This window comes from Schistocerca gregaria, chromosome 5 (genome assembly GCF_023897955.1).
Source record: "Schistocerca gregaria isolate iqSchGreg1 chromosome 5, iqSchGreg1.2, whole genome shotgun sequence".
Taxonomy (NCBI): domain Eukaryota; kingdom Metazoa; phylum Arthropoda; class Insecta; order Orthoptera; family Acrididae; genus Schistocerca; species Schistocerca gregaria.
In genome coordinates this window covers 103,452,178-103,475,725 of record NC_064924.1, presented here as the reverse complement: position 1 = coordinate 103,475,725, position 23,548 = coordinate 103,452,178, and the positions used below count along the sequence as shown (strand labels likewise).

Sequence of the window (23,548 nt, the reverse complement as noted above, 5' to 3'; positions counted from 1 at the left end):
GTGATAGATAGCATACCTTCAAAGTTTCTGAAACCGTTGGGGAAAAAATGGTAACCAACTAATTAACCAATTTAGTTTCTAAAAGTTCTTAGACTGGGAATATACCACCTTACATACAGCAATATATCAATCACTCAGTCAATGCTGGAAGACAGCATGGGAAGATAAGTGTGAAGAGTATCGCGCAATCAGCTTAATAGTTCATGCTGTTGAGGCAACAATAATATCAAAAAGAATGGAAAAGAAATTTGAAGACCTGTTAGATAAGGATTAGTTGGGCTATGAGGAAAGTAAAGGCGCCAGAAAGTTCTGACCCTGCTCGTGATTCTGCAAGCAAGACTTCAGAAAATAACGAGATGTTCGTAGTACTGGTCGACAATGAAAAAGCGTTCGACAACAGATAATGCAGCAAGGTGTTAGAAACCCTAAGAAGAAATAGTTGTCGTCTATAGGGAAAGACAAGTACTTCAGGATATGTACAAGAACGGAAAGAAAAAATGAAATACCAACAGAGGACTGGTCAGGTTATAACGAGTATAAGGCCTGGATGCAGTTTATTTCACTTTCTATCCAGCCGGCACATCAAACAAGCAATTTAGTAAATAAAGCAAAGCTTATGTATTGGTATTAAGGATATTAATGACAAGATTCAGTGGTGACTTTCTACCTTAGCGAAAGTGAGGAAGAACTACCTGCTGGAGCGAATGAACGGTGTAATGAGCACAGAATATGGACTGAGAGTAAACCAGAGAAAGTAAAAGCTAACGTGGTCTAGCAGAAATGAGGTTAGGAGCAAATTTAATAATTGTAGAACATGAAGTTGACGAAGGGATGAGACTGTGCTACCTTTCATGAAAAATGGCGTATGAAGGGCGACGTCACGAGGATATCAGAAGAAAGACTAGGATGGAGTTGGGGAGGGGGGGGGGGGGCATTATTCGCTAAATGAAGTAGGCCTTCATCTGAGGAAGAAATTTCTGAGAATGTACGTTTCGAGCACGGTATTACATTGAAAAACAGGACAAAAGTGTTAAGTATTTGAGTTATACAATTAGATTACGATTCCGCAAATTAAGTGGGTACAGAATTGGCGAGGAAATAAATATGCGGTAAAAACTGACCTGAAGGAACAAGGTGATGGGACACGTATTATGATATCAGGAAACAACTTCCATGATAGGAAAGGAAGTCTTCTAGGTAAAAAAATGTAGGGGAAGACAATGGTTGGAATAGCTTCTCATTGTGTCTTTACAAGACTGTGTGTGTCTTCGTGTCCTTTACACATTGCTTCCATTATGTCCTCAGTTTTACTTTCCTTCTCCATCGTCTGATTCCTAGGGCTCTGATGTTTTCTTCCACGTCTTCCAGCATCCTTTACGTGGCCTTCCTTTTAATCTTCTTCCTGGCATTTTCCTTTAGAAGACGTTCTTTGTTGTGCCCTCCATTGTTAAGGACGTGCTCCAGCCATCCTATTGTTTCACTTTTAATTAACCGTATAATATCATCTCCTTGTGTGAGACGTTCCAAATGATAATTGGCTCATGCTCCTCGGATACTGTCGTTATTACAGATCTGTCCATAAATGTTCTGTAGTATCTTCTTCGTGAAAATATTCTGTGTTACGGTTTTTCAGCGCTGGTTATAGTCCACACTTCACATCTACATGTAACCACTGGCCTAAACATTACATTATTTACAGTCATTTTGTGCTGTCAATCTGAGGTCCTAGATGTTGTTAGCTTTTAAATGCAAAGACATTTTTCCCCTACTAAAAAGTGCATCGTCATCACTATACGCAGTCAACAGCGTGGTCCTTATACATCTGTGCCTAGATATTTGCAGTTTGCGTATTAATGCTTCTCAGGTTAAAGTGAAAAGCACCGTGGAAAGAGCAGTAACTTGTCTTAATTGCTTTATTGATATAAAAGTCGGTTAATCCTCCATCCACTCTCACCATTTCCTTGGAACCTGCCAAGATTCTCCTGTCAACCGATATATAACTGGATGGTATGTCAAGCAAGTTTATATCTTCAAGAATCACGCCCCTATTTAGACTATGGAATACCTGCTTGAAGTCCACATAGATTTTTTCCTGCATTTGTCTCAGTAAGAATGACTAGTCCACGGTTCATCCATTAGGCCGAAAGCCACACTGATAATCACCCAGCATGTCTTGCACACATTTTCCTAGTGTACTGTGTTTAGAGATTTGTGATATTTTTGACAAGTCACCACTTGCTGTACTCCCTCAAGAATGGGCTCATATATTTTTTGTTCTGCTGTATGGAATATCCGTGACTTTCCGTCAGTGCTATCACCGCCTGATACTTCACCCTTTTCTGCCAGCAAAATTTTATCCTTTCTGCCTGTTTTTGTTTTAGGTCTATACCTCTGCGTTCCTTCTTTTAACTTCTTATAAAATTTTGTACTCTCATTCCTGTTAGTCAAATTGACTTGTTCCATTCGTTAAAGGAATTCTCCAAGTCCCTTTGTGAATATTTTTCTTGGAAAACATATGCTTCCTGCGTCAAAGTTGTTGGCAGCCAAGAACTGGACAACTCTCGGCCCTTTAGTGTTTGTTTCCTCATGTAAGTTTTCCTTACCAAACAGGACGTGGAAAGGTTCTTCTTTTCCAAGATTTGCGCTATAATCTCATTGGACTATTCTTGAATTACGTGCTGGTATCTTTTTCCAGACATTGTGTAGCTGATCGTAAAAGCAACCTCATCAGATCCATCTGTTGGAGCGTATATGTTTACAAAACTACTATTACGAAATCTTCCGTTTATTCTGAGGCTGGATATTCTGTCGTTATATGATATAAATGCGGGAATATATTTCCACATTGTTCTTGCTACATTAAACCCAGCACCATGAACTCCTTGTGTATACATGTCTTCTAGAGCAATACAATGTAAAATTTTGCTCCCGTATCTATCCTTTACTCTTCCATCCGATCTCTTTGAGGACAGCTAAGGCCGCCTGGTGTGTCCGAGCGATTCTAGGCGCTTCAGCCTGGAACCGCGCGACCGCTACGGTCGCAGGTTCGAATCCTGCCTCGGGCATGGATGTTTGTGATGTCCTTAGTTAGGTTTAAGTAGTTATAAGTTCTAGGGGAATGATGACCTCAGATGTTAAGTCCCATAGTGCTCCGAGCCATTTGAACCATGGCAGCTAAGTGACCGGTATCAAAACCCAGCCGAGCGTTCAAAGACGGCTACGCACAGCAAATGGCTGTAATTCTTACGATGTGTTCCTAATATCCCCGTCTCGTACAACCTTGAAAAAGTTCCTCATTCCATCACCGTTTCCGAGATACAAAGGTTCAAAGTTACCCTACCTCTACACGTAAAATACGCACGTAAAATCCGCTGTGAGGCGGAAACATGGCTTATAAAGTGACGTAGCAAGGAGAAATATGCTGTAAAGTGTCTCCGTTATAATCCGAGAATCCCCTATTGTATCACTGAAGCACAAACAACTTTTCTTTGCACGTGAAATCTGGTCTGATGTGTAACATGAATTTTACGTTATTCCAGTTTTACATTAAGGACTACCGAAATTTTACTGATTAACAGATTTCTTTTCTTATGAGTTCCGTGCCGTGTCGCAGAGGAAAAACGATCGTATCGCAGCACAACAAATGCGAATATGTTCCTGTTTATTCAAAGGAATCTGACTGAAAAGTGGACTCAGCATATTTAAAAATTATCCAAAAAAATTTGGTATGGGAATATATTCGCGTTTTTTTTTTTTTTGGGCTGGGAGAGAAGGGACTGGCAGTGGGAAAGAGACGGAAAAGTGTTAAATACTGGAAAATAGAAGGCAGTGGCTGTATCACAGGAAGAGCGGAGGAATCAGTGGCAATGTGAGAGAAAGAGAGGGATTCAGGGCAGTGGAACACAGTTGGCAGTCACAGAAAAGTGTGAGCAAAAGTGAAGGAAACAGTGCCAGGAGGGGAGGAATAAAAAGAAAGGGAAAGCGAAAGTGGATGAGAGTCAGTGATAATGAGAGACGGATTACGTGATAACGACGACGAGGAGGAGAGACAGTGCAGCGGGGACAGCCGGCAGCAGTAGGAAGGAAGGAAGCGGTGAAAGAGAGCAAGATGTAGACAATGACAGTGAGAGGAGGCAGTAGTAGTAGGACAAAACAAAGGGGGTGGTGGCTATGGCTTAAGAGACAATGACACTGAGACACGAATAAATAATGACAAAGAATGTTGAAATAAACAGCTGAGAGTGTATGGGTGTGAGCGACTTACGCGATGGACTACAGGGTGTGAACGAGCTACAGCTAGGGGAGCTTGGGGGAGTTTAAGATGAGTTGCACACTAAAACAAGCGGGAGCATGTTCGCATGCCTCAAATTTTGGGAAAATTTTTAAAGGTGCTGAGGAAGTTAGACTGAGGCAGTTCATACCTCAATTTTTAGTCAGTCTTTTAAATAAAAGGGAACGTATACGCATATTTTTTTGTGCTCCTATGGGAACATTTTTGCTTCTGATTGGAATATACTGGGTGAAAATTATTGTACTATATGAAAGAAAACGTAAATTAGTTACATACTGCGGTGAGCACACATTTTATTCAACATGTAAACGTCACTGCGGATATTTTGATTTACATTATGACATGTTCGATATGCCTACCATCAAAGGATTCAAATGGCTCTGAGCACTATGGGACTTAACATCTGAGGTCATCAGTCCCCTGTAAATTAGAAGTACTTAAGCCTAACTAACCTAAGGACATCACACACATTCATGCTCGAGGTAGGATTCGAACCTGCGACTGTAGCGGTCGCGCGGTTCCAGACTGAAATGCCTAGATCCGCTCGGTCACCGCAGCAGGCTGCCATCATTTGCGATGATTTCTCGCAGACGAATAGTGAAATTCTGCATGAACCACCGAAGTATCGGAACATCGATGCTGTTTTCAGCTCATAAAATGTTTTGGGGTTGTTGCTGTACACCTTGTCTTTAATACAGACCCACAAAAAGCCGTATCATGTGTTCAGATGCGTTGAGATCCGGAGAATGTGGCGACGAATCGAGGCCATTCGAGTGCCCCAGAGTCAGAATGCGGCTCCAGGCTGCTCCTCTAGGACATCACTCTCCTACTTCTATGGGGTCGAGCTCCGTCTTGCATGAACCACATCTTGTCGAAATCAGGGAAATTTTGAGAAACGGGAACGAAATCATCTTCCAAAACCTTCTCGTACCATTCGGTTGTCAAAATGGCATGAAGGAATATCGCACCAATTATTCTGTGACTGATCATTGCACACCGCAGTTACCTGTTGAGAGTGAAGAGACTTCTCGATCGCGAAATGCAGATTCTCATTTCCCCAAATGTGCCAATTTTGCTTATTGACGAACCCATCCGAATGAAAGTGGGATTCGACGCTAAACCGAACCATATTGAGCATACAAATTCCCATCACGTCCCACAACCAACAGTGCAGTTTCGACGCCATAAGGCAAACCGGTCAGAAGTTATGACGATTTTATTTCAGATACTTCAATAATTCTCAGCCTGTATCCAAATGGGGGATTTTGGTTGTTTGTGCTGCTCTCTTAGTTTTTGCCTCTGGAGAGTAGATCTTGGGGGACCTCATCAACGCATTCTGGAAAGTTAATATTTCTTGTCACAAGTGTTGATTATTCTTCTTCTTCTTGCGTTACGGCCTCTGTAGGACCAAGGGTAGCCCCTTCGTGGACTGCATTCTCCTCTTCTTCTTCCAGAACCTCTTCATTCTTTCTCTTCTTCTCTCTCGCTCTTCTTCCGAGATCTCCAGTGTCCGTTTCTCCTGTCGGCTCCAAGGGCGACACTCTCATCTTTTCTTGTATTCTTCTCTGTCATTGATCTCCGGTATATTGGTAGGTTATATTTGTTCCTCCAGTTTTCCTTTCCTTCTACCTTGATCCCCAACTCCAACCAGTCCTTCCGAAGTTCAACAACCCACTTGGTTCCTATCTTTCCCCTTACCCTCCTTGTTGTTTCCCACACTCTCTTTGTCATTCTGTCCATATGCATCCTAACTAAACGTCCAGCAAACCTTGCCCTATTGAGTCTGATTTTCCTAGGTCTTCGCATCCACCTCTCTCCACCTCTTTCGGACCTAGTATTTTTCTCTCTCCTTTCTCTGATTGTTCTGTCCCATTTCTTCCTAGTGTCATCGTCTCAGCAGCATATAATACAGAATTCCTCACCGTTGCCTTGTAGTGGCTTATCTTTGCCTCTGTGGACGTATTCTTTTTATTGTATATCTCTCTCGTCATGCAGAAGGCTAACCACCTCTTCCTTACCCTCTCTGTTATTCCCTCCTTGCTCCTGTTCCTTCCTGTTATAAATTCTCCCAGGTTTTTAAACTTGCCCACCATTGTCACAGTGCCTTCCGGTGTTTCCCAGTCTGCAGTGGTATTTCATGTCTGTCTTGTTATAGGCGATCCTCAGTCCCATCTTCCTGGCTGCCTTACTTAAGTTGTAGAGTTGTGTCTTTGCTTCTTCTTCCGTCTCTGTTACTATTGCTATGTAGTCTGCAAAGGCTAGGCAGTCCACTAGACCCCTATTGTCCTTATTGTCCCCCACATGGGTCTTTGGTATTCCCATTTCCTCGTTTATTGCTGTACACTGCCTGATCACTTCGTCCAGTGCTATACTGAACAACAATGGTGACAATCCATCTCCCTGTTTAACACCAGTCTTGATCTCAAATTCTTGTAACAGTGCTCCTCTGAATTTCAGCCTTGCTTTTGTGTCTGGCAGACTTTCTTTTATGAGTTCTTGTGTAGTTCCATCAAGTCCACTGTTCTTCAGGATCCTAAGGCCAGTACTACACTATTTGTCAAAGATATTTGATGGTGTAATAGGAAACTTTGTCAAATGTCGTCCAATATTTGATCAAATCTAGTGCCTCGCTGTAGATTTGATCAAAGAAGTCGCCTGTCTTCTGTTCGCTGCAATGTGACATGTTACCACATGGAGCGCTAGCATCGCTGCAGTGTTTATAAAAACATTGCCGATAAATACAATTGGTGTGTGATGACAACTACAAAATTAATAGAGATATATGAAGCTGGTGAGGCACTTTAAAACATGAGGCACCCTGCATACCAAAATAGATTAAGAAGATTGGAGACATGACCTGACCTAACCTAACCTAACATAACCCTCTCCTGTAGCAAGGAATCGGAGTGTTACAGTGAGCCTGTCTTCTGCAGATGTAGCAGTTCTTAAATGAATATTGTGCTTTGTAATATGAGGATACACTTCACTGAGCACATACAGAAATGTATGCTCATCGACTCTTAAGTAATTAATGTACGACTTGACGTCCTCTACTATAAGTTCACATAACAAGTTTTGTTGAATGCTTTTATCGTGTCGTCATAAAACCCATGGCTTCACCCATATTAGATTAGTTTTTCGTTCCATAAATCCGTGCTGAGGAGATCCTTGTGGATGTGGAATATGTCAATTTTTTTACGATGAAATAACAATACTAATGGTATGAATATGTACAATACATCATTTGTTTCTATTAAAAATTTCGTCAATGGAGTAGAAGGAGTTGGCCACTAGTAAGTCTTCCATGCTACTTTTAAACTGATCTTTATTTGTAACTAAATTTTTTATGTTTGCTGGCAAATTATTGAAGATGAGTGTTCCTGAGTAGTGGACCCCTTTTTGAACTAAAGTAAGTGCTTTTAAGTCCTTGTGCAGATTATTTTTGTTCCTGGTATTGTATGTACTAACTGAGTTGTGTGTTGGAAAAAGAGATATATTAATTAGGACAAATTTCATTAAGGAGTAAATATATTGAGAGGCAGTAGTTAGTATACCCAGTTCTTTGATGAGGTTTCTACAGGACGTCCGTGAATTTACTCCACAAATAATACGTATTACACGCTTTTGGACTCTGAAAACTTTTGTTTGACTTGAAGAGTTACCCCAAAATATTATACCATATGATATTATGGAAAGAAAGTAGGCAAAGTATGCAAGCTTTTGCATTGTTATGTCGCCTATGTCTGCTAACACTTGAATTACAAATATAGCTGTGTTAAGGCGTTTCTGCAATTCTGTGGTGTGCTGCTCCCCACTGAGTTTATTATCAAGTTGTAATCCCAGGAATTTAAGACTCAACCTCGTATGTATAGTTCCTCCCCCCCCCCCATATCTCTTCCGCATGTGCACACAATGCAATTGTGGTACATGCAACTGCTGCGGTTAATAACAAGTTGTTGTTGTCAACCATCTTGAACTTTGACGAAATATATGATGGCAGTGTAATATCCCCTCTAGCGCTACGTCAAAGATCTATGTCAAATATATTTGACGGAGTGTTTGGTCACATCTTTGATCAAATCTTTGACAAAGAAGTTTTGATAGTGTAATACCGGCCTAACAATACTTACAATTGAGGTACTGCATTCCCTAGCATGCCGGTCGTATATACCGTAACCGAACACAGCTTCAGTCTTGCTCTTCACCGTAGTTATGTCTTTTAATGGTACTTATACCGACGGATGGCGCTCGCTGAGTGGTGAGAAATGTCAATCACGTGTTGCGTTTGTGGCGCCACTTTTAAAGTGCGCGCTGGCGCCAGTCTGCCACCCACCACAATGCTGCTGCTCGTCCATTATGTCGGGCCACAATACAAGCGTTGGAGAGGGGGGGGGGGCGGAAGAGGACACAGAAGGGGGCAGGCAGCCACACGGCGCCTGCGGGTCGCCCGCACCGCACGGGGCGTTAAATTCGAGGCGCAACGCGGAGCCGCTCGGCGCCACTATTTAACGCCAGCGGCCGCCAGGTGCGACCCGCTTTTCGAGAACATATTTACTTTCTCGCGCGCGCCCGCGGAGCTAAATTTTCCTGGCGGAATGGCTGCCATATTCGCCATTGTGCGACCTGAATCCTGCGCAGTCCACTGTTCCCCTGCAAAAGAGCTGAAGCGGCAATGTGAGGCTGCTCTTTTAATTTCATTTTTGTCACTCCGCACCCCGGGCTCTACAGTTGGTTGTTTCGGCTGTACGAGTACAGCATCAAAGGGGGACTGGGTACAATGTCTGGGAGCTCGTTGAGAAAATAGTTTTGTTAAGGCTAGGAAGGTAACGGGAAAAGTAACACGAAAAATGGTGCAAGGCTGTGTCTTTATCGTCCTGTCAACTACGGAGTCGTCTGAAACGGAAAGGATACGAGACGAAGCGTCAAAGGAAACGCAGTGTTGGAGAGGGCTGCTCATTAAGAATCTCCTGTGCCGCATTACTCAAGCCTTAACAGCTAATGAATCCGTTCTCCACTCTACATTCATACCAAAGGAAAGAAAGGATGGTTTCAACTTAAACGCTTCTTTGACAATAAAATAATGAGGTAAAAAAAATTATGTCAGCTGGACACAAATAGTGGTGGAAGGCAAACACAGACTCCATTGTCTTAGTAAGGGCTCTTTTTCTGTTCGTCGGACCCAATCTTACACCCTTCTTCTGCTCGTTTACTGGCCGGCTAATTGACCGGTAATAAATTATTTTCCTGATTTTTTTTCGGTGTGGCAAACAAAGTTACGTTATTCCTACTCAAAGTGTTCTGTTTCTGCAACTATATATTTTATTGTTTCAATTTTAGCTTTTTACAACGACTTTATCTGGTTAATCTTTTTTGACCTGCCCATAGAATTTTAGTCTGCGTATTTTCATACCTGAATAAATATTGACACACTTTTCGATTTGTGTGGCTGGTCCCGGCGGAGGTTCGAGTCCTCCCTCGGACATGGGTATGTGTGTGTTTGTCTTTAGGATAATTTAGGTTAAGTAGTGTGTAAGCTTAGGGACTGATGCCTTTAGCAGTTACATCCCAAAAATTTTCAACTTTCAACTTTTTTCGATTTAGTTATTCACTTTCAGTTTGTATGGTCCTCAATCTGTATTATTTGCACCCAAAATTTATTTGCTCTCTTTCCGTTGCTTCTGTTTGGATTTTTTAATGTCTCTTTTTACATCTAAAATAAAAACACTCTGCATCAGTGATGGTGTTATAGTGCTACACTTTCTCTATTTTGAAATGCATTTTTTGTTATTGGTACCGGTTGTAAGTTTTAAATCTGCTTCTCTTTTGTGAGAAGGAATTGCGTAGTCTTTCCCAGACCACTTTCCTGCATAGTTCTCGCATAAATAATTTAACTAAGAAACATTATTTAGTGAAGTATATTGAAAGTGTTGGCCAGCATACTAGTGCCTAGGAATACAGCTCGCAGTGCAACATGGAGTCTTCATCTTATTCTTTTTTCCTCAACGTTTTACCCACTAATGAAAGCGTTTCTGTCCATGTATGATCAATTAAGAGGGCGAATCAAAAATTAAGTTACACAAGTGGTAGGATTCCTGCACTTAACTTAAGATCCACTTAGCATCTAATAAATACACGAAACCCTCGGTTGCCAAATTTATCTTTATTGTGATTTTAATCAACGTGGAACTCATAAAAAGACAAAACATGGAGGCAAAATGTACGCATCTAAAGGCTTCTTAAAAAAGGAGTAAAGTCATTTAAATTTGTTTCTACAAGAGGAGAATACAACGTCCCAATTCGAACCTAGCTAACACTTACATTTTATTGACATTAAATATAACAAAATAAATAATCATACATGTGACGAGAACAAATGAATAACACTATCAATCTTTACAGATGAGAATACGACTACAGCCACGAAGGTTCGCGCCCTGCCAAGGGAGATACTTAACTTCAACGTATAAGGTGATTTCAGTAAGCCCTAATTCCACTCGACAAACGTAGTAACGATATAAGCGAGACAAATGTACTGAAGGAGGATAGCCGGTTGTGCCGCAGTAAAAAGGGCTATTATCAACCCGGTCAGTACGCGACCCAGAACACTCAGTTTGATTTGCCTGTTTATAGGTCTTACAACTCAACAGTGTCAGCTTAAGCAAACCCACGAATACATAACTCGAAATATGGCAGGAATAATGATTGAAGCCACTGACAATGCTAGGCTGCCACACAGATGAGACTATAGTAATTTACAGCGGCACACAACCGACCTTACATCTCCAATTTACTACTATCAGAATAAAAAATGTTGTGTATAATAATCACTTACAGTACCATGACAACCTCCGAATAACACTTATTACCCAAGGTAGGTGCTGGTGTCGAAAGGCACCTTTAGTAATACAGAGTTCGAGTGTATTAACTTATTGGGAGGGTTTCAACTTTACATCCCTTTCCACATGGCCCTCTGTTTACACACTTCTATAACTTCTGCAGCTATACATGGGCATATAAATGCACATATAACTGAGACAGATTTAAGCAGAATAAAACAGTACCTTAGTATGGTGCAAATGGCTTCATTTGCTTTACACGTGGGATATCTTCACCATTCAGTAATTCCGAAATATATTCAACAACGCGTGAGAGCAAGACGTCGCCGTGGTATCAGCTATTTATTTCACATAATTTCCTGCACAGACACAAGGCAGACGAAGCGTTTTGAAATGCAACAGCGGCGAGCATCACACATTTCGTCCGTCACGCCATACACACATCTCAATTTCAATGGCCAGTACGAAGAACCTATACATGCCCTCGCAGCAGAAAAACCCCAAAACACAACAGTGCACCACCGCGATACCAAACCCGAGGTCCCATCAAGTCACTGCCGGGATCTCTTGCTGACCCTGCCCATAGCGTACAGGCGTCGTACCACAGGCCTCACGGTAAACGTCAGAAAGCCACCTCCGACCCTGGCAATATCCACTCCGCTGTCTCTGTTCCCTCTCCGTTAACCATCCGACCACCGGCCTGAATCGTGGAAGTCAAAGACGGGGACCCTATCGATGGCAGTGATGCCATTCTAAGTGCGAGAACAAGGTGCCAGCCGCGCCACGGCTCAACTAGCTCACCGCGAAAGCACGCTGTGTGTCTTGTCCGTGGCTAACGTTTAGCACGCGACAGTAGCTGCTGACATGTTCGATAGGACAGGTGATGTATCCCTTAGTGTTGTTTGTGCAGAGCGGGCTACGCTCGATGGCGCGTCTACTGGACGTTTACTACATATAGGAGGTGCGTGCAACGATGAGATTTCTAAGGGCTACACGGCTCAGTTGGACGGACATTCACCGTGAAATCACTGCCGCATATGGAGAGCATGCAGTCTCTCGCCCAGGCGCTGTAATGTGGCCTAAGCAATTTAATACCGGACTCCGGATCTCCCTGAATCTCTAACTAGAATATCGCGAAGACAAGGCCCGCTACGTCCAGTATCCCTGCAACTGTTGACCGAGTGGATGTGATAATTAAATAACACTGCACAACACTGTAGGAAACTGCCAGTATGCTGAACATTTCGTATGGAAGTGTGTCCTCCATTTATAACAAACACCTTGGACATCGTAAACTGTGCGCCACGTGGGTCCCACGGCTGCACAATACAAGGAACAGCGTTTCCAACCGTCACCGGCATTTTTGGAATTGAATTCTGTGGAAGGCGACGAGTTTCTGCGACGAATCGTGACAGGGTATGAAACAAAGAGCAGAAATCGAATGGGTGCACACCACCTCACCATAACAAAAGATGTCCAAGGTCCAACCTTCAGCCGGAAAGATGATGGCGACAGTGTTGTTTGTCATGGATGGTTTGGTGCACGTGGAATTTATGCCGAAAGACACGTCAAACAACTCTGCTTCCTGTTGTCAAACACTGCACCGTTTGCGTAAGGCAATTAAAGAGAAAAGCCGGGTGAAATTGAGCGCCGGTGTGATTTCGTTGCACATCCTGCATCGGGCATGGATGTGTGTGACGTCCTTATGTTAGTTAGGTTTAAGTAGTTCTAAGTTCTAGGGGACTGATGACCTCAGATGTTAAGTCCCATAGTGCTTAGAGCCATTTAAACCATCTTTGAATTTATATTTTTGCCATCTAATTTTATTGCTTTAGGTCCTCGAATAAAGTTAATCTTAGTGAAAACATTTCCATCGCTACTCATTAAGAAACTGAAAACTGTCTTACATTCATTGGTATGCTGAAAATCAGACTGTATGATTAAATTTGCGTGGAACTGCACACAGATCTCACAGTTTAAAGACATCTGGATCTGCCGCGTAATGGTGGCGAATTGTTGGCAGCCAGCGATGTTATTTCTCGAAGCACTTTAAGTAAGATCTGAGAATGCTTATTTGACACGGAGGGTGCCATTATTTCGTAAATAATCACAAAAACAGTGCGTAATACACATATTATTCTTATTTCCCACATAACAGACCTGTATACAACAATGTAAGTAATAAGCGTCTACTTTCGTCTACATCTAGAGAGGAAGTTATGTAATGTTCGATCTTGTTTATCATTTCACCTAGAAGATCTCAGTGTTTATTACATAATGTCGTACTCGTAGACATTACGGCATATTTTCTATTCTTTGCCTAGATAACTGAAATTTCTTTACGATTGTACTCAAGTAAATGGTGTTTATCACATTTTAAGCGTAACGTGTATTAAAAATAATAATCAGATGTCACCCGTAATGTTATTCACTGTGATGCGTTTAACATTTTACGTTATTTAAAGTGTTCATCCATATGGGGACACGATAGATGGAACAGACTAACAAGTTGGGTGACTGCCGGTGACTGTAAAAGGTACGCGAAGAACAGCGATGTTGCGCTACAGTAGTCTCATGTTTTCGCAGATGTAGGCTCCACCTCTTCTTCCGGGCCGAAGCTTTCTAATACTAAACATCTTAGTAACCGTAAATCAGTTTAAATGATAAACAGTTACCCGAACATGTCAAGTCCTTACAATCTTATACAATGCGAAATCCGTCCTGAGGCGTATTGGTGGTAATAGAGTCATCACAATCGAATAAGTCCCTATGTTATTACGTTATTCGAGGTTTGCCCAGACTGTAATGCACCGAATTTATTTCTTGAATAATTCGTTGTTGAACGTAATGGGATTTACACACACTAAAGAATGCTGTTTTACCTACACTCACTATTTTTCCTCGTCTGTTCAGTTGTGTGGCCTTCCTACAGCACAAAACAAGGGCGTGTGTGCCCTGTAGGTACCGATCCTCGTCTTAGTGCTGGAGCCATCCTTCACTGTGTGAATTCTCCTCATGGTCCTCAAAACATCTTCCACGAATTCTTTTCTTTCTTGCATTCTTTCTTTCTTTCGCTTGTGCCTTTTTTCCCAAGGAGACGCAGGGTCGGCATGGTTAATTGGATGTGGAAATGTTAGTTTAAGGGGTAACCGGATGCCATTCCTGCCGCCACCCCCGTACCCCCCCCCCCCCCCCCCCGGAAGGAATTAGTGTATCACAACTGTCGGCGAGTAGTATAATCCATGGAATAGTGCGAAAGTGTTCAGATGTCTGCGAGCCGTGTAACTGAAGCGGAACGTGGGGACCAGCCCAGTATTCACCTAGGGAATGTGGAAAACCGCCTAAAAACCATATCCAGGTTGGCCAGCACACCGGCCCTCGTCGTTAATCCGCCGGGCAGATTCGATCCGGGGCGGGCTCGCCTAACCGAGTACAGGAAGTAGCGCGTTAGCGCTCTCGGCTAGCCTGGCAGGTAAAAACGTCTTCCACGAATGGCATCCTTTAATAGCCCAGACAAGTGGAAGCCCGAGGGGGCTACGTCTCCCCGACTGCTGCAAATCGTGGAGCTCCGCCGAACCGCCTTCTGATGATCTCACCCTCTGTGCCCAGTGACTAACTGTACTTCTGTCGGGAGCTGATGCTCCATACACTTTGCACAAATGTTTGTGAATATTCCCCGCAGTTATATTCCCTGCACTGAGAAATTCAGTGACGGCACGTTACTTGTAACGTACATCACTTACAGACGCCGTTTTGAAACTGTCCTGCAGCTACGCTATCTGTCGGAAGTGACGGAAACTTGGCACGCTTGCTCAGGAGACTTCAAATATTACACACATAACGTTTCGCATTCGTAGAATTGTTTCCGGCTGAGAAAAAAAAATGCGGTTGTATTCAATTACGATGCAATTTCTGTGTTTCATGAACACTCTGAAGGTCCGCAAATTACACGATGCCTCCAGATGTGCTTCGAAACTACTTCTGGTCTTCCAGAGTACGATCAAAGCGTTGAAAGTTTGAGACATTACTCCCATGGAGAAAAGACCGCATGGTACCTGTTGTAATGTGACGGACGTGTCCAATAGCGACACGAATAGCTGTTTCCCTGGAGATGGTTAACATCACACAAATCCACCTTATGGTCCCCGGCCGATACACATTCTCACCTAGCGTAAGCTATCCACAGCCCCCTTCGATGTCCTCCATACTGGATAATTTTTAGATTCACGCTGAAGGTCGAATTCCTAAATGGGGATCCGCACTGAAGGTTGTTGATTCATTGCCATCGAAGCGAATCAGTTATATTTATGTATGATCCCTGTTCTTTCGGACATGTCCGACACCACGTATTCATATAAAAAGTTCGCAGAGTTGTGGCTCTACTTCTACTCTTTTTCTTCCTGTTTTGTTTTACAAGTTAGATGCGAGTAAAACCTACCGTGAGGAAATTTACGAAAGTTTTCAACCTTGGTGTGCAGGAAGTGAAAGAATTTTCTATACGCCTATAGCGTTAACTGCCTGAGTTACATACTCATGTACCTGTCCGCAGTGCCTGCGGTCCAGCATTATGCGTCCAGCGGTGCATCAGCGTGCCGCTCGCTTGCAGGCAAACTGGTGACCCGCCAATAATTTGGCCCTCAGCTCTCCAATTACACCGGCTGGCCTGCCCACGCTGGCGGCAGGCTGATGCCGCCAATTGAATTAATCGCCGCGATTAATTACGGAGGAGAGGTGCGCCCGCTTCCTCGTTGAGCAGCGCTCTACTTGTGGTTGCAGGTTGAGAGCGGGCCGGGCGGACGGGGAACCGCCAGCTGCTGCAGTCTTCAGGCGGTGCCAGCGCGGCGGCGGCGACGACATCGACGGCGCCTCACCTCCCCCCGGGAGGCCTGCAGTCACTCTCTACCTGTGGATCGACAATATTCGTGTGCGTGCGAGAGAGAGAGAGAGAGAGAAAAGAAAAAAAAGATATATAACGTTTCTATTGTCACAGATGTTTACAAAAAGTTGTAGGGAGCGAAGGAAGGAAATGGACCCAGATATGGTTAATTGTTAAGTCTTGAATTGTTCATTTCTTTTTTTGTTATGTTTTCGGAAAGATTTTAATAGAGCTATACATGCGAGCTGCATCGGGGAAAACTTGGGCTGTTGCTGCAACGGACCCGGCAATCACCTGTTGATACCTATCTGCATCAAGCGGCTGACTTAGTTACCACTTTACAGGGTAAGTTCTCGAATAAACACTACCAAAGATGTAGAGGGGGCTTTGAGAGGCCCATCGTAATTTCAGGTACTATTCCTAAATATTAGCAAAGTGTGGGGAGATGTCAAACAAAATTAATTCGTTCTACACTTCCGAAAGAAAAAAAATTCTACTGAAAACACAACAAAATTTTCGAGGTTCTAAATTCATTTTACAACTTCACAACGTAATTCCACCATTGTTAATCGATCTGGAAGAATGGAATGCGACTGATACGATTTAATGACTAAGTTTACCATTCTTCAGTTTCATGTCAGTATCTGCGCCTCTTTTGATTGATGTGTTACCACATCTGCATTGTACCACTATAAAACACTCCATTGGACATACCTCCATCAACACAGCAAGTTGTTGACTTATGTCCTGCACATCGAGGATATATGATGGGTGTTACGTTTATTGTCTACTACACATGTCGACACGATTCATAGTGAAATGTCACCTGCTTAAGGTAACCTGAACTTCTTCGCACAGACTTGTAATGGGAAGAAAATCACAGGAACACATTCGGTGTCTTCGTCGTTTGCTCTACACCGGGCCTTAAGATCATTAAAGCGACACCACCTATCTCCATTAAAATTCTTGTTCCACACCCGAAAGCGTGATTTTCTGCCAAGTTGTGTTCCGGAGTGCTTCGTACTTTTACGTCCGACGTGGTTTCAGTACACGTTTTTTTAACCTTCATTTGTTTCTCTTACGGCACTATTATTCTGGACGCCGTTTAAGATTACTCTACTGTCGTATCAGTGAGGCACACTTCGTTCTGATTTGAGTGGAGGTTAGGGTATTGCGTTGTGAAGTTGTAAAGTAGCATTGTCACCCTCATTCAAATTGTCCATTGTATCCCGAGTTAGTTTGGTAAATATGACATACCTTTATTTTTTTATTTTAGAAACTGAAATAGTTCGCCATGTAATTCGCTTGTATGGAGGAGAACTAGTTTGGCATGACGCTTAACAAGTTTTAACAAACCTATACGCCATCTCCCCGCACTAACCAAAGTGAAAGAGGCCTACAACTCGTCTTCTATGCCTTTTAGAGGAAAAGAAGCTATGCTATAAAAAGGGCTGAAGAAAACTATAAAAACTGTTGTGTATCAGGATAAAAATAAAAACTGTTGTGTATCAGGATAACAATAAAAACATGAGTTTATATTTAATAAGTTTCAACTGTATGAAGTATAGTGAAAAGTTAACTTGTACGACAGTTTTACCGTAACCTTGTAGAGATTAAATAGTTTTGAGCTCATTGTTAATTCTTGAAGATGTATAATGCCTCTCTACTATATGTTACTTATTCTAGCTCAATGTTTCTAGTCGGAGAGAGATGAGTACACCTTATTTTGAAGAAAGTAAATAACGAAAATCAGAAAACTCGGCCGAATTTGTGTTATGTAATGTTTGATACTGAGGAAGCATTTTATAAACAAGGAGTGTGCTAATGTATTTCACGTTTTGAAACAGGCATTGCTTTTTGTACTGGCACAACGCTAGAGGAATCATTGAGGTCGTTACTAAATTATTTGTGATTTAACGGTCCTAGTTCGGTACTGAGTGCTAATGTAAAACCTGGTATGTAATGGAAAATATACTACAGAAATCATTGGCGTTATTATTAAATTATTCGTGTTTTAATGGTTCTGGTTCGGCCTTGAGTACCGATTGCAAGATCTTGGATTTAATGGACAGAACATTACCTTTTGTATTCCTCTTGCATTTCGTTCACAGTACAAGACATGTGCTTCATATTGGAAAATCATTTCCAACACTAACATCTTAAACTCCATAATGTGTAACATGAAATATGAAAGAAATGTGTGGACATGATGTATTCTTCCACAGATTAACAAAGAAGGTATATTGTAAATGATTTTCAAACATGTGTATTAAAGATTTGTTTTACAAGAAAAGGAAATATCAAATACTTTATAGTGGTCTAGTCCCAACTCCCTTGTATTCCTTTTGTCCATGGACGAAGAACTAATATTCAGTTTCAGAATCCTAACTGATCCTCGTGTTTTCTTTAAATCTTACTTGACATAGCAGTCCGTATCCCATGCTTAGCTGATCCAACAAACTGGGACCAAGCAGTGATCCTTAAGGTAAGTTAATATTTATACGAACAGTGATTTGACTCAATCAGATTCACAGTGTTACCACTGCCCTTCGTTTAAACAACAAAAAAGATACATTTCATGATAATAGTGTCAATTTCCCTAAATGTCTCAATGATACTTAATATGCTACAAACATTGAAACAACATTCATCAAATGCTCCGAAGAAGGACAGTCTCCCTTAGAAGCTAGCAGAAAAATGTTGAGCAGGAGATGAGTATACACATTCTTGGGCAGTCGACTATCTGTATTCTACAGTCAATATTTTTTCTCACATGACCGAGAAAGGTAAGGACCAAGTGTAGACGCCCAAGAATTATTATATACATTGGTGAGATATCGCTAAGAAATTGCCGCATACGGTAACAAACACGCACAGATATATGACTGGAATTATCTAACTATGTGTAACTCATTTAGAGTAATAGAAAGTCATCATTCTCTTAACCGCTGCAGGATCGTGCACCTCATTTCAATCATGTGTGCTACACTGGACTGAAGAGTAAGTTGTACGTATGTTAATCACTGTAGCAGTTAATCGGTGGAAGTTTAAAAGAACAAAAAAATTTTAATAGTAGCCTACTTTACTACTGAGGTGATACTTTCGTATTTTTTAAATATTAACAAAGCTACTATTCAACAAAAAAGTATTGTTGAATGTTTCCATCCCTTCATGAGTCAAATCTCACCAATTTTTGACTGTAAATGAAAAAGAAAAATTTTATTGGTTCTAGTTTCTGTGATTTACATTAGGTGGAAATATTTTATTTTACCTGTTTAAGAAAAAACTATATATTTCAATTAACTACGTCAACAGCATTGAAAGTCCGCTTAAAGTTCTTTTCATGCGTCTTACATTCCAAGTTCTCTAAACTAATATAAAAACCCCTGGCACGTGATTGTATCTAAAGAGATTCATGTGGTGGCTTCATGACCTCGTTGTCTTTTGGATTTCATCTTGTAAGTGGTTTCTAGAGTGTCCCTAAACAGAGACCAATAGTATGTGCAGGCACTTATTCATTCCAATGGCCTTGATATCTCTGTTGGATTACAGTAATTTCAAGATGAAGCTTTTCTCTTTGTTCATCACTAACAGTACCACAAAAAGAAGGAAATGTTTACGTTGGAGTGGAGAAAACGTTCCTTAAGGGACAGGTATCGTCCTAGTTGATGGTAATTTTGAAGGAGTACAGCCACCAACTAAGGATAGTTATCGTCTATTTCGTGTGCTAAATATCCATGAATATCTTCCTTAAAGGCTTCTGAAGCGTCCATTTCTTTTCCTCAAAATTTCGAGGAAACGCAGGATCCTTTACAAGTTGACGAATTTTTGGCCTAACAAAATTACTTTCTTAACCTTTGCTTTACTTAATGCAGGAATTTTGCCTCGTAAGTACTTTAAGGCCTGACCTTCAAGGTTCATTACGTTGACAAAATTTTTCATGAAACCGAGCTTTATATATAGGGGTGGAAAAGTAAAATCTTTTGTGTACACAAGAAGCTTAGCAATGACATTTTCCTCGCTAGGGTTAAGATTTTCTGCAGGCCAGTGTGCGTGGATAGAGAACAGCGATAACGTTTAGATCGACAGATATTTTTCCACATGTGTTCAGCCTATTTGACTGAGTTGAGGAGAGCTTTCTATTTTGCATAAGTCTTCTTCACGTGAACTGCATGATCAACAGGAAGCAAGACGGTTGCCGTTGCGATGTAATACAGCTTTCAATCTTAGCTTGGAGGAGTCTATGAATAGCCTGCCTTCCATACAATCATAATCCATGCTGAAAGATTTTATCAAACCATTAATACCGCAGTGAAAACAAGATTATTTTTCTTCTCGAAATAAGGAAGCAGATACTGCTGACGTCTGTAATGTGAGACCCTGATATCATATTGGAGAAGATTCCATTGCGGTGGTCTTCACTTTTAAAGTTCTGCTTTGCCCTTTGACAAACCAAGATCTAGAATGAGATCTCTCAATTCCAACTGAATCGATCGATGTCGTTTATTTTCTTTTTCCTCAAAATCAGGGTAATGGGATGCGTAAAGCTCCTTCGGTTATTCTTCCACGTACGTTAAGTGACAGGGAGCATCCGAGTCGATGGTATCTATGTAGGACTATTGACACCAAAAAAGAACAGTTATCTTCTCATTTGTGTGCTAAATGAATAACTCCCTTGAAGCTTTCTTTTCTTTACCCTCAAAAATTCGAAGAACCCGTTTTTATCTTCTATTTCCGCCTCAAAGTTTTCGGGTGGAACAGGAGCTGAGTGTGGAATAGGTCGAATAGCACATGGAAGATTCGAGTACTGCGTTGATCTTCGTTTTTTCATTGAAGATGCTGCCTTTATAGGTGCAATCAGTCAGAAATAACAGTCATCTATATGACTTCTAGGCTTTCGCCAAACCATTTGTACAGCAAAAGTCTAAATGATTTTTTTTTATTTTTCAGTGCTTCTCGTAGTGTAGCAGAGAACAAGATTTTAAAAATATATGTGGACACCACGACTTATTCTGGCCCCTATCCTCATACCAAAATAGTGCTAATTGGCAGTCCTCAGAATTTGTTTCTGTGATGAAAATGTTACTTCTCCCCAAATGTCACAAAATTTATTCATTGGATTTAGATATTTTCACGGCATTTTTATAATGTCCACTCCTTAAAATACTTAAAGCAACAGAAATTCTGCACTAATTACAACTGAAACAGTATTAAACTTACACTCACTGCCACAATGTATATTTTCGTATCGTACAAACGGCTGAATAACATTGTGTTTTGTCAATTGCGAGGTCTGCAGTATCGAAAATAAAATTCTCCCCAAACAGAAAACGTAGTCTGTAAAAAAATTACTTATTACTTTATCGCCAAAACAAGAGCTAATCGATTATTTCTTTGGTTATTTGTGCATTAGGGAGTTGGAAATGCATAAGCTATTTTCATTGTTGGCCAATTTAATCAAAGAAAGAAGAATAAGATATTTAGTTAGTCTGAAAGCGCATTAGCGGCAACAGTCTAGGCACCAGTAAAATTTGAAGTAGCACTGCATATTTGAACTATCTTCTCTTACAAAGATTCCAATACATCATAACCTGACTTCACCCTAAAATGTGAAACGAATACACTATTTGATCAAAAGTATCCGGACGTCTATTAGTGGACACTAATATGGGGTGTGTCCATCCCTGCACTTTGTCACCTTGAACTCTGCTGGAGACACTTTCGAAGAGGTGCCTGGATGCATGTGGACATTCTGAATAAACCCATCCATTTAAACAATGTCGTTGTCCACAATACGTTGCCTCACAAATGCGACTTTATAAAAGAGCGCACTGTCACGTTAACAAAATCAATATTCGTACCCGAATTGTTCCTCTACTGTTTGCAGTCCTTAACGGTGTAAAATGTGTTATTATCATGCCACATTAATGATTTTTTAAGCGCGATAAGGGGTCCACAACTTAACCACGATAAATACTGCCATACAGTAACACCACTCTTCGTACTTCACTAATAGCACGACACGTCATGACACTTGATGTCCTCCAGGTAACGGCCAAACCCAAACCCTTCCATGAGACTGGCACAGGGAATAGCGCGATTCATCACTCGAAATAACTCGCTTCCTGTCATCGATTGTTCTGTAGCACTGTCATTTACCCCAACTCAAGCGTCACTTAACATTCGCTTCACAAATTTAAGGCACAATAGGAGGTGCTCAGCCACTCCTTTTAATTTGTTAGGCAGGAGCATTGGTGTTGGTTTATATGTGGTTGTTCTCCCATAACAGTCCCACGACCGACAGTTGATATGGGGTAGCTTTAGAGGAGTTTAAATGTCTGTGATTGGTCTGTTTATCAAGTGGCGTTCAACAACTAGTGCACGTTCGAAATCTGGTGAAGGTCTGATCGATCCATTCTGGTGTCACTGATTCACTACTGATAACAATTTACTCCCGCCTCCTTTTATATTGGAGAGTTTTCCTCTCGTAACATCTAGTTGTCAGTTCCGCTTTACAAGGGGGTGTCCGGATATTTTCTATCAGAAATTGTATCTTACATTACTGTGCTTGACAGAAAGACGTTTTTACTGCTTCCAGTCATAATGAACGTCACATTATGTTTTTCACGCTTTCATTTGAGGTTTACCGTAGTTCTGCTTCATCAGTCAACTATTTTCAAACAATGACTCAAATAGTTCAAATGGCTCTGAGTACTATGGGACTTAACATCTGAGGTCATCAGTCCCCTAGAACTTAGAACTACTTAAACCTAACTAACATAAGGACATCACATACAACCACGCCCAAGGCAGGATTCGAACCTGCGACCGTAGCGGTCGCGCGGTTCCAGACTGAAACGCCTAGAACCGCTCTGCCACCCCGGCCGGCCAACTATTTTCAATCTGTATATTGAGCAAGCAATAAAGAACACTAAAGAAAAATTATGAGCAGGAATTAACGTCCAGGAAGAAGAAATAAAAACTTGGAAGTTTCCCAATGACATTGTAATTGTGTCAGAGACAGCAAAGGACTTGCAAATGCTGTTGAACGGAATGGACAGTATCTTGAAAGTAGGAAATCGGACGGACATCAACAAAAGCAAAACGAGGGTAATGGAGTGTAGTTGACCTTTAATCAGGTGACGCTGAGGAAATTAGATTAGGAAATGACACTTAAATTAGCACATGAGTTTAGGTGTTTGAGAAGCAAAATAACTTATTATGGTGGAAGTAGGGTGGATATAAAATGCAGTCTGAAAATGTTAAGAAAATCGTTTCTGAAAAGTGAAATTTGCTAACTTTGAGTATAGATTTAAGTGTCAGAAAGTCTTTTCTGAAAGTATTTGTGTGGAGTTTAGCCATGTATGGAATTGAAACATGGAGGAAAAACAGTTTAGACAAGAAGTGAACAGAAGCTTTTGAAATGTAGTGTTGCAGAAGAATGCTGAAGATTAGACGTGGAGGTACTGAATAGAACTGAGGAGAAGAGAAATTTGTCGTACAATCTGACTAAAAGAACGGATAGGTTGGTAGCACACATTATGA

At 41.4% G+C, this 23,548-nt stretch overlaps 1 protein-coding gene across 8 annotated transcripts in view; it reads left to right on the top strand.

Moving 5' to 3' along the window:
- The window catches only part of LOC126272688 (hemicentin-1-like), a 1,027,565-nt gene extending 1,009,264 nt beyond the window's left edge, over nucleotides 1-18,301 (top strand). For all 8 annotated transcript variants that reach the window (XM_049975713.1, XM_049975709.1, XM_049975711.1 and 5 more), the window contains one exon: nucleotides 15,904-18,301. The gene's annotated coding sequence lies outside the window, so the exon portion shown is untranslated. The remainder of the gene's footprint in view (nucleotides 1-15,903) is intronic.
- Nucleotides 18,302-23,548: the final 5,247 nt, after the last annotated feature.